General features: G+C 39.6%; 2 long non-coding RNA genes across 3 annotated transcripts; both read left to right on the plus strand.

Annotated features, from left to right (window-relative positions):
* The first annotated feature begins 968 nt into the window (after window positions 1-968).
* On the plus strand, window positions 969-2,299 carry LOC124257057. Its single transcript, XR_006893175.1, has 3 exons — window positions 969-1,020; window positions 1,869-2,003; window positions 2,268-2,299. It is a non-coding gene; the product is annotated as an uncharacterized LOC124257057 (long non-coding RNA).
* A 1,471-nt stretch (window positions 2,300-3,770) lies between these two features.
* On the plus strand, window positions 3,771-6,598 carry LOC124257056. Of its 2 annotated transcripts, XR_006893174.1 has the most exons (5): window positions 3,771-3,801; window positions 4,189-4,309; window positions 5,597-5,661; window positions 5,935-6,076; window positions 6,488-6,598. It is a non-coding gene; the product is annotated as an uncharacterized LOC124257056 (long non-coding RNA). The 2 variants fall into 2 exon arrangements; XR_006893173.1 differs by lacking the exon at window positions 3,771-3,801 and having other exon boundaries at window positions 4,051-4,309.
* Window positions 6,599-9,958: the final 3,360 nt, after the last annotated feature.

Below are 9,958 nucleotides of genomic sequence, written 5' to 3' on the forward strand. Positions count from 1 at the left end.
TGCAATATCACGGCGGAGGACACCAGAAATGGGCTTCACTCATTGTACCCATTTGGGGAATCGAACCCGTGCCTTCGGCGTGACGAGAGAACGCCTTAGCCACTATGCTACCACAAAAACCTGACTCGGCCGTTGTCAACACCATCTAATAAGATAGCGCTGCAAGGGTAGGTAAAAAGTTGCAATATTTCTACAAGCTGCGCAGAATACTATAGATGTAGTTTATATTCCGTCTCTGGACTTAGATAAAGCATCTAAGAATATATCTACATAGCTCTTGCCCCCCAGATTTCATGGCACTGACTGTCTGAAAGACGCTAAAATCACCGTCAGGTCCGTATTCATTGCTTCATGAATGCATGACTTCTTGCGTAGCAATCCCAGCTACGAGGTAGCGTGATTGTGTTTGAATAGTATTCCGGTCACGGCGAGACACCTTGATGTCAGAGTAAACTCTAGAGTGATTCAGGTCTCAGATCTTTACCACAATACTTAAACTATTGAACACACGATGAAATTTGCCAAGCCTACAAACACAATTGGGGCAAACAGGATTCGAACACACTATCAAGGGTTTCTGGCGTGCCCCGGGACAGCAACTTTGCATAGCACTAGTCCAGTTCCTAAGACGACTGAACCTCTTGGATACAACCGAAGATGTATATATAAGGGGGCAGTTGGGTAGCCTAGTGGTTAAAGTGTTTGCTGGTCACGCCAAGGACCCGGGTTCATTTCCCCACATAGACACAATGTATGAAGCCCATTTCTGATGACAACTTTTGTTGAGCATTATACTAAATCTCATCTGAGTCGATTGTTCACATTACAAAAGGATTTTATCTGTGACACAACAGAAATTGTATTTCATGTGCCCAAGCACCTCTCGTTTATTCAGCGTCATGACCAAGAATCAGAGAAGACCGGTAGTACTTACTGCCTTCCCACATGACCATATCAACATCTTCCTACAGCAGCAGGAACCACGACTTGACCTCCGGCGGGTTCTACTGAAACAATGGTGTAAGTGTATATGGATTTGTCTCGATTTGTATTTGAGTTTCAATCAGTGTGTGAAGTCCCAGTACATTTGATGATCACGTCACGCTGACTTTGTGTGCTGACTCTGTGAGTGTGTGTACGAATCCCGCATGGGACTCAACCTAACAAAAGTAGTAGAATAGGTCCCTTATTGAGAAAGTATAATTCCAAATATAACATATGTTTGGTCACCTGAGACTCTTTGCCCGTCGTTTAGTTTCAGCGCATGTAAGTGATGATTCAGGGTTATAAACAAACGATGTATACATAACAACACTGTGTGTCAGGCCTAACTTGTAATACTTCACATTCTGGAAACATCGTGGATCGGTAAGTCAGAACGTAACTAAAGTAGTATATATTATGAAGTAGTGTGTACTGTTATTATTAAACCACTCTGAGTCATGTAGTATTGTGTACATATTATTATCGAACCACTGTTATCAGTTGTAAAGTAAAGTGTGGAGGTTTTTTATTGAACCACTGCTACCAACAGTGCAAAGGATTGTTGAATTACTGATACTGTATCGCAGTGTGTACATGTTTGTAACCACTGTATAGTGTTGTGTTTGGGTTCCCATGGGACCATAGATACACATATAGGTCGAGCATAGTGTCTGAATGAATCACCTACATCCACAGTGTAGCAATATGCTTGTTTACCAAGATATTTTTAAACAAATTATTGATATCAACGAGACACTGCTAAGTAATGAACCTTGCATATCAGCAGTGGAGCAATCTGCGCAGATGATTTACTAATGCACTCCTACTAGAGTAGTAGTGTGTACTGCTCATATCAACAATATAATGATATGTTTCTGTGACAGGGAGCTCAGAGTATCTCCAGACCCCGGACAGAACCTACTGGAAAGATGTAGAAGTCTACTTTGGATCCTCAGTACACGTGTGTCAGATCTTACACCTGCTGCCCAATCTGAGGTGGATCCAAACGGCGGAGGCAGGTGAGACTAGATGACGGAATCCCGACACACAGACATCAACACCACCACCACATTCCCCTAGGTTCACAGGAAATTGTAACTAACATGTTGGACGACGTTCTGCACTCTTCAGTAGCACAGATAACAAATTGAGACGCCTTCCCTTTTCAGTTGTGTTATGCAATTAATGTTTAGTGTACCCTCCAATGCACGGCAGCTGCTTGTGTTCTTTGAATAAACCTAAATACTACATGTAAACTTCCACATAGATTTCATTCATTCCAGGAGTTGATGCAGTGCTGAAGATCAAATGGGACGTAAGTAATCATTCTGAAAATACTTAAAAGTCGAGTCGTTTTTGTCAGGCCTGAGTTGCTGGTGTGAAAGCCTATTTATGCTGCCATTCACATCCTGATTCAGCTGCCACCCGGCATCACGGTGACCCGTAACGCCATGACGTTCCAATCTCCGATCTCCCAGTATGTCATTGGTCAAATCATCTCTGCCAACATGAACTTTCGACACTTTCAGAGGCAGCAAAACCAACGCACGTGGGACAGGCATGTGTACATCTTAGATATGACTTATAAATGACTTATGAGCTTTATAACGTAGATTAACCACTGATACTTTAGGTAGAATCCCAATTTTGCATATCACCGTATTTCCGGAAGGTTCCTCGTATGTACTACATGTGACTTACATTGATCAGAAAATAACTCAAACCACCATTGTCTTAATCTGGCCTTACCCAGGACTCCTGACTCACTTTATTTACCTTCCCTTGTGCATCCATAAATCAGGATATAGACATTTCATGATATGACGCCATGAGTCGAAGATGTCAAAACTCGGAAATATATAGTCTATACTAACAGAACTGTCTTCACTAGCCGCATGATCGATGCTGGCTAAACTATTAACAAACAAAAATGGTTATTCGATGAAAATGTATACAGGTACAGGTATAGTTACCGTAAACGTTCTACTCTTGACCTTAACCTGGCAATGTTTCGGTGACGATATTCAACCTTGTAACGTTTTGAAAATGTTGTAATTAGTTTGTTAAAAACATTTTTTAGATGTATACTTTCTTTTCACCGGAGTTGACTAATATCTCTGAAACAACATGTAGAGGTTGTTGAAAACATCTTTCAGAACAACCCCCGATTCTGGATTGAAGCATCTCAGCTCGTGTACGGTGGGGATACTGGGACTGGGAGCTATTGGCAGCGAAGGTAGACAAAACTCAAGAAACTTGTCCACATTATTCACCTTTCTATCGGATATTTGATTACACTGTTGAAAATAAAAAGCACTGATCAAAGAATTGTCTCAATGAAAATACCTCAGTATGCAAACACGATCCCTTCACTTCGCTTTTACAGCAGATATAGCCAAGGCGATAAAACCCTTTCCATTTCAATAAGAAATCCACGATAAAAGCTGATTCGATTGCATTAACTATATCACAAGCATGTGTTTATGAATCACAATCATATACCTGATGATACCGGGTGTTCGCGAAAAGGTGAGCATACTCCGTCCCTCTGGTAGTGACAAGGCTAGCGACAATGGTGTCATTCTTTGTCACTGTTTACCTGGAGGATGTCGATCAAATACATTTGTACATAACGACATTATATATTCAAATGTTATCTTAATAGTCAATGACTATTTGAAATAAACTGCAGTTTGTATACGTTGTGTTTGGGTTTTCAGTTGCCCGTGCATGTAAATACTGGGATATGACTGTGTGGGGTTTGAAACGATCTGAAGTCAAGAAAGAAGACAGGAAGACATTTGTGGATGAGTACAGGTATAACATAAGGATGTTCTTCTGTATGTCTGCGTAACACTGTGTGAGGTGGAGTCTTCCTACTGCGGTAAGATGTTGATGCTTTAAATGTACAGTGCACTAAATGACTCTCTGACGTCTTAGGGACCTCTCTTTGTACAGTTAGGATTTTCATTGACAACGACAGTTCTTTCCTGCAGAAAGGGTAGAAAATAAGCTATATGTACGTCATTTTTTAGCCCAAACAACCTTATATTATCTACCCGAGTTACTGTAGCATATCTGACTGGAACTCATCCAGAAAAACCTGTGATCTACATGATCTCCTATATTGTACATGTTATATACAGACAACAATGTGAACTACTCGATCTCCTGTCGCCTGTAAAGTGCATGTTTCATATAAAGACAACCATGTGATCTGCTTGAACTACTGTCCTCCTGTGATTTCCTGGTCAACATTCTACCGTCTACACCTGAAACTCGGGGTCTTCTGAGTGGAGACGTGCTTTCCCACTGTAGGAAGAAGGTAAGGAGAAATGAAGCTGTGGGTCACCCTTTCTTCTGCCGTCTCCATCCAACAGCTCATGATGTCGAGCAGGATGATTTTGTTTGTATTTCTATTCAAATGTATGCCAAAATACAAACATACAATACACATATAACATTATACATTGTGAAATGAAATAAAACAAATCTTTTGTATTATAAATATACTGACACACATTGAAAACGCAAAATCAAATTCAAATTCAAATGAGCAAAACTTAACAAACAACAATACTTGGATGAAAATTGTTCTGCAAATATGTTGAGAATTTCATTGTGCTTCATTTTCATAAATAATGATTGCAAGAGTTCCACCAATATGACTGACACGTCAAGACACACACAGACCCCCACCCCTCAACCCTCCCACACCCACCCCTAACACCCCGAGTCCCACCCTCCCCACCACGTCCGTCAGTAGCTGTGACCTCCCTGAGCCTGTACACATGTGCACGGAGTCGACGTGGCATGGATTCGCACAAACGTCGAATAGGTCCTTTGGGGATGTGCTGCCACTACTGTTGTAAAGCCAGGGTCAACTCAGCAACGTTGTTTGGCTGACGTTGACGTTGCCATTGATGAATCCGGCGACCAAGCTCATGTTCATGTTGCTGCCTGTAGACGCATTGTCTGCCATCTGCAAATGACACACAGAACCTGGACCCATTGAAAAACACCGACTGGTTGGAGATTCATGGTGGTTGGAGGCTATGTTGCTGTGCAAACAGGAGTCTGTTGACTCGATGTCGTTGCGTAATGACGTTTCCAGAGTCTTTTGATGGTGGATGGGCTCACTCCGAAGTGGTGGGTGACCTCATTTTGTGATATTCCCACCAACAGCATCCCGATAGCTTGTTCCCTCTGCTGTTCACTGAGCCGTGGCATTGTGTGACTGCTAATGAAACGGTTGAACCATAGTGCCTTTTATGCGTCCAAAACCTGGCTTTGCATGTGTATGTCATGATTATCATGCACCACAACAGGTCCAAGGAATATGCCAGAGTTGTGTTTTCATGAACTGTACCCATGCCAGAAACACGAAAAGAGTTCGACCCCAAATGTGCATATGGTTTTATTCGACAACCTCACATAACTATATTTTCGTGTGGTAAATGAAATTGCTTCACAAAACTTTGTTAGAAATTGCCAAAATGGGTTTTGCGTTTTCAATGTGTGTCAGTATAAATTGATGTGCTGTTAAATAATTTATGTATCTTGTGTGTTTTAATGTACGTATTGTATGATGTGGAGTCATCATCTTCAACAGCCTCTGTTCATCAACGTTGGACGCGGAGACATAATTGACGATGAGAGTCTCCTTTCAGCACTCAGGTAATCATTGTCATTCCGACATATCCTGCAGGCTTTCTGTAGTACAGATTATATCCTTGTCACCACGAGTAAGTAGTGAAGATGTGGAATATTGTGTTTTGCCCATGTAAGGGAATAAACCCCTGGTATCCATGCTACACCTCAACCATGGATCCATCCTCGAAGTCACTAATTATCGACATGCGTGAATGTTAAAAGATGACAATAGAGCTTACTATCACAGGTGATCTTTTCCCATTGACACATAATACTATGGAGACTATATGTGTTTAGAGGAGGATGGCTATCGGGGGCTGTGCTGGACATCTTTACGGAGGAGCCCTTGTCTCGAGATAGTCCTCTGTGGGGAGAGAGGGACGTGGTGATCACACCCCACGTATCTAACCAAAGTGATTGTATGGACTCATACAAAAAGGTACACTTAGTAATACAAACACTCTGAGATCTTTAAGGTGTGCTGTAGAACAATGACATTCATGTAGTGGAAATTCACTTCATGATGATTTGTTCTCTATTCCGTGAAAGGCAAACTGGCGGTATTCGTTTGTTGTGTAATTTTCCATCGTCATGATGTCGGTCTGTAAATAGTCGAATTTGGACTAAAAATCCAGTGATTGACATCATGAGCACCGAAATATGAAGTGTATCTCATACCCCGATCTAGTTAGTTGCCTCTGACGAAGATCAATCGTAACCCTGACCTGTACGTGTGTTCAAACGCAGTAACAAGCATATTAACACAATGCCATGATACTACGACCTGTTTAAAATTGAACATGACAACACCATGCTTATCGCATGTATTAATCATATTGTTCTTTTGCAGCTGGCGTCCATGTTTTTGGCCAACTATAATCGGTACCTGAACGGACAAGCACTGGAGAATGTTGTAAACATTGACAGGGGATACTGAACGATATGTCTACTGAAGCACTCGATCGGTTCAGCGTTTCTGTTGGATTGTTGATTTGACAGTTACATTCAAACGTAACAGTTCACTTAAATGCCGGTGACTGCGAGCACTTGGACTTTAAACTCTTTGAACGATTTGTTGGATATTTCAGCGTTATTATATACATGTTTTACGAGTGTTTACATTCAGAAACAATCCCGAGGAGCAGTGCTAAATTTGATATAAACGCCAGAATCCATTGATTCATGAATTTGGGGAAACGGACATATAATATATCGTGCCTGTATGCAAGCATTTGCAAAAGAGCTTCTCATGTATCAAGTGGCTGTTTTCCTAAAGATATGTTACCATATGAATATTTATCCAGTTTAAATGGATACAATTTCAAATTATAAATCTACGTATAAGTAAAGTTAGCAAAGTGTGCGTAGTATATATGGACATTGTAAAAACGTTTTGCGTTGTTTCATCACCTATTTAAATGACATAATAAACACTACAGGTGTGTTACTCGATGCTGTAAACGGTTGTGAATAAGAAATTGTGGCCGCAGATATTTGTCAATATTCGACCTCTTTGTGATTCTTGTTACTTCATCAAGGCAGTTGAATTACAACACATGTTCACTAAAGGTATGTCTTATGAGAAGAAACTGTATCAAATAGGAGCAGTTATCTGAATGTGCTTCGTGCAATACACGAATGATACTGTTCGCGAAGAACACTTAGCTTAACATCTCAAATCAGTTAGACGTATGAACTGATGTTATTATTTTTAAATATCATCTCGTTTGTGCGAGTGACTGGAGTGCTGGATAGATCGCTCGGGCTACTTAGTAAAGCAGTCAACAATGCCAGGATTAACTGATCAACTCCAGGTTGCCGCATGGATATGCTCAGTTTTATAACACAGTCTGTGTCCTGTGTCATCTGATCACATGGCCCAGGGTTGGACCACGCCCCATTTCTAGAAACAAACTGAAGTCTGAGTTTTGATATTAACATCAAATATATCAGACTCTTTGAGTTTAATGGACATATTACTTATTTTTTTGCTCTTTTTTTATTTGAGACATGCAGTTAGGTTAAGAATTCAGCTGTTCCAAATTGCCAGTTTGAAATTTGAGTAAAAACTTAAGTTTGTTTCGAGAAATTGGGGCCAGGGTTCATAGTATATTCTTGTGGTAGAACACAGAAATGGTTATGTTTATCTACATCAGTCATGGTTATATCCCCAAATGATCTAAAACAGAACGTATTTGATCATTTGATTAATTGTTAATTTAGACAATTTGGAATTTGAGTATTGGACACAAAGCTCAGGTTTGTGCTTCATGCTCAGCAAGGATTTTGTTTCATTTGCACTTAGCCTCATCATCAGCTGGCATATTTCAATTACATCTGTATTTTAATTACGTTGTAACGCTACGTGTTTCTGCAAACGGAAAATAACCTTTTAGTGATGAGAGCCTATCAGTGTCACGTGAGTCTTGTCGCATCAATTCAGAACACCTACATCAATGTAACAGGCGAGCATATCATGCGCATCGTGTAACCGATAACAATAGCAATGTACAAGACCGATAGGGTTAAACAAAACTATACACTTTGTATGCATACAGTCATTGTACATGTATTGACATTTAACAACATTGGACAAATGCTAGTTCTTATGAGTTCAGCAACTTCGGAGGGTTTTCTGTTATGAACTTTGATCCCATAGTAAATGATGGAACCAATGTCAATGACCACGCCTGCCCCGGACAAGACAACGCCTCCTATTTGCACAGCTTTAACCCCAGTACTCAAGAGCTTGAAAAGCTTCGTCGCCTTCTTTGGCTAGATTTTCCCTACATCTACGACTTTTGCTGCAGCGGTTGTAAGCCGCTGTCATCAACATCTTGATACTGGCTATGGTGTCTACAAGTTTGCGACCGTCTGAAATAACACTACTTATTGTCATTTCCATTTCAGTGTTATCCTTAAATGATTTCCACACCTCTTGGTCCTCATCAGGTAGCAGTGTACAAAACGATTCCAAAACATGCGAAAACGATTTGAGTGAATTTGAATAGGCCTGAACAGCTGCCTTGGCCTCCTTCAAGTTTTGTTTTTTCATGATCTTCTCTGTGATCGTTGTCGCCAGTCCTCCAACCCCGCTGACGGCGGATATACCCATTCACATTCACAAATTTGACCTGATCAAGTCTTCCAAAAGATAATAAGGTATGAACAATGTTGGCAACGAAGGGGGGATAGATATGGATGCTAAATTACTATTGGTGTGTTTATCTCTTGATACTTCTATTTGTAAATTACTATTGGTGTGTTTATCTCTTGATGCTTCTATTGATAAATTACTATTGGTGTGTTTATCTCTTGATAGTTCTTTTGATAAATTCCTATTGGTGTGTTAATCTCTTGATACTTCTTTTGATAAATTACTATTGGTGTGTTAATCTCTTGATACTTCTTTTGATAAATTACTATTGGTGTGTTTATCTCTTGATGCTTCCATTGGTAAATTACTATCGGTGTGTTTATCTCTTGATACTTCTATTGGTAAAGTACTATTGGTGTGTTTATCTCTTGATGCTTCTATTGATAAATTACTATTGGTGTGTTTATCTCTTGATACTTCTATCGGTAAATTACTATTGGTGTGTTAATCTCTTGATACTTCTATTGGTAAATTACTATTGGTGTGTTTATCTCTTGATACGTCTTTTGATAAATTACTATTGGTGAGTTTATCTCTTGATGCTTCTATTGGTAAATTACTATTGGTGTGTTAATCTCTTGATACTTCTATTGATAAATTACTATTGGTGTGTTTATCTCTTGATACTTCTTTTGATAAATTCCTATTGGTGTGTTAATCTCTTGATACTTCTTTTGATAAATTACTATTGGTGTGTTAATCTCTCGATACCTTTATTGATACATTACTATTTATGTATCGATGTCTTGATGCATGAACCACTTTCATCGTACAATGTTGAACAACTGTTGTCAGTGTTGTCACTGAGGTGTCATTAAACCTCCATAGTTAGCATCCATACCTATTCCACCTTCGCTGTCAACATTGTTCATACTTATATATACTTGTCTTTATTATCTTTTGGTAGACTTGATCAGGGCAAATTTGTGAATGAAAGTTATATTATGAAAGGAAGACAGTCACATACATTACGGATTGTAATGGCTTGATTAATCAGTACAACTCAACTTTGGCTTATCATGTTTAATCCATAAACTAAACAAGCATTTGGATACCAACACTGTGTCGTTCCATTTCACCATCAGTTCAAAGTGTAATGTATCAATAAAGGTATCAAGAGATTAATACACCAATAGTAATTTATCAATAGAAGTATCAAGAGAT

The sequence above is a fragment of the Haliotis rubra genome, unplaced genomic scaffold (assembly GCF_003918875.1).
Source record: "Haliotis rubra isolate DU_JTF1 unplaced genomic scaffold, ASM391887v1 Scf649, whole genome shotgun sequence".
Classification (NCBI taxonomy): Eukaryota; Metazoa; Mollusca; class Gastropoda; order Lepetellida; family Haliotidae; genus Haliotis; species Haliotis rubra.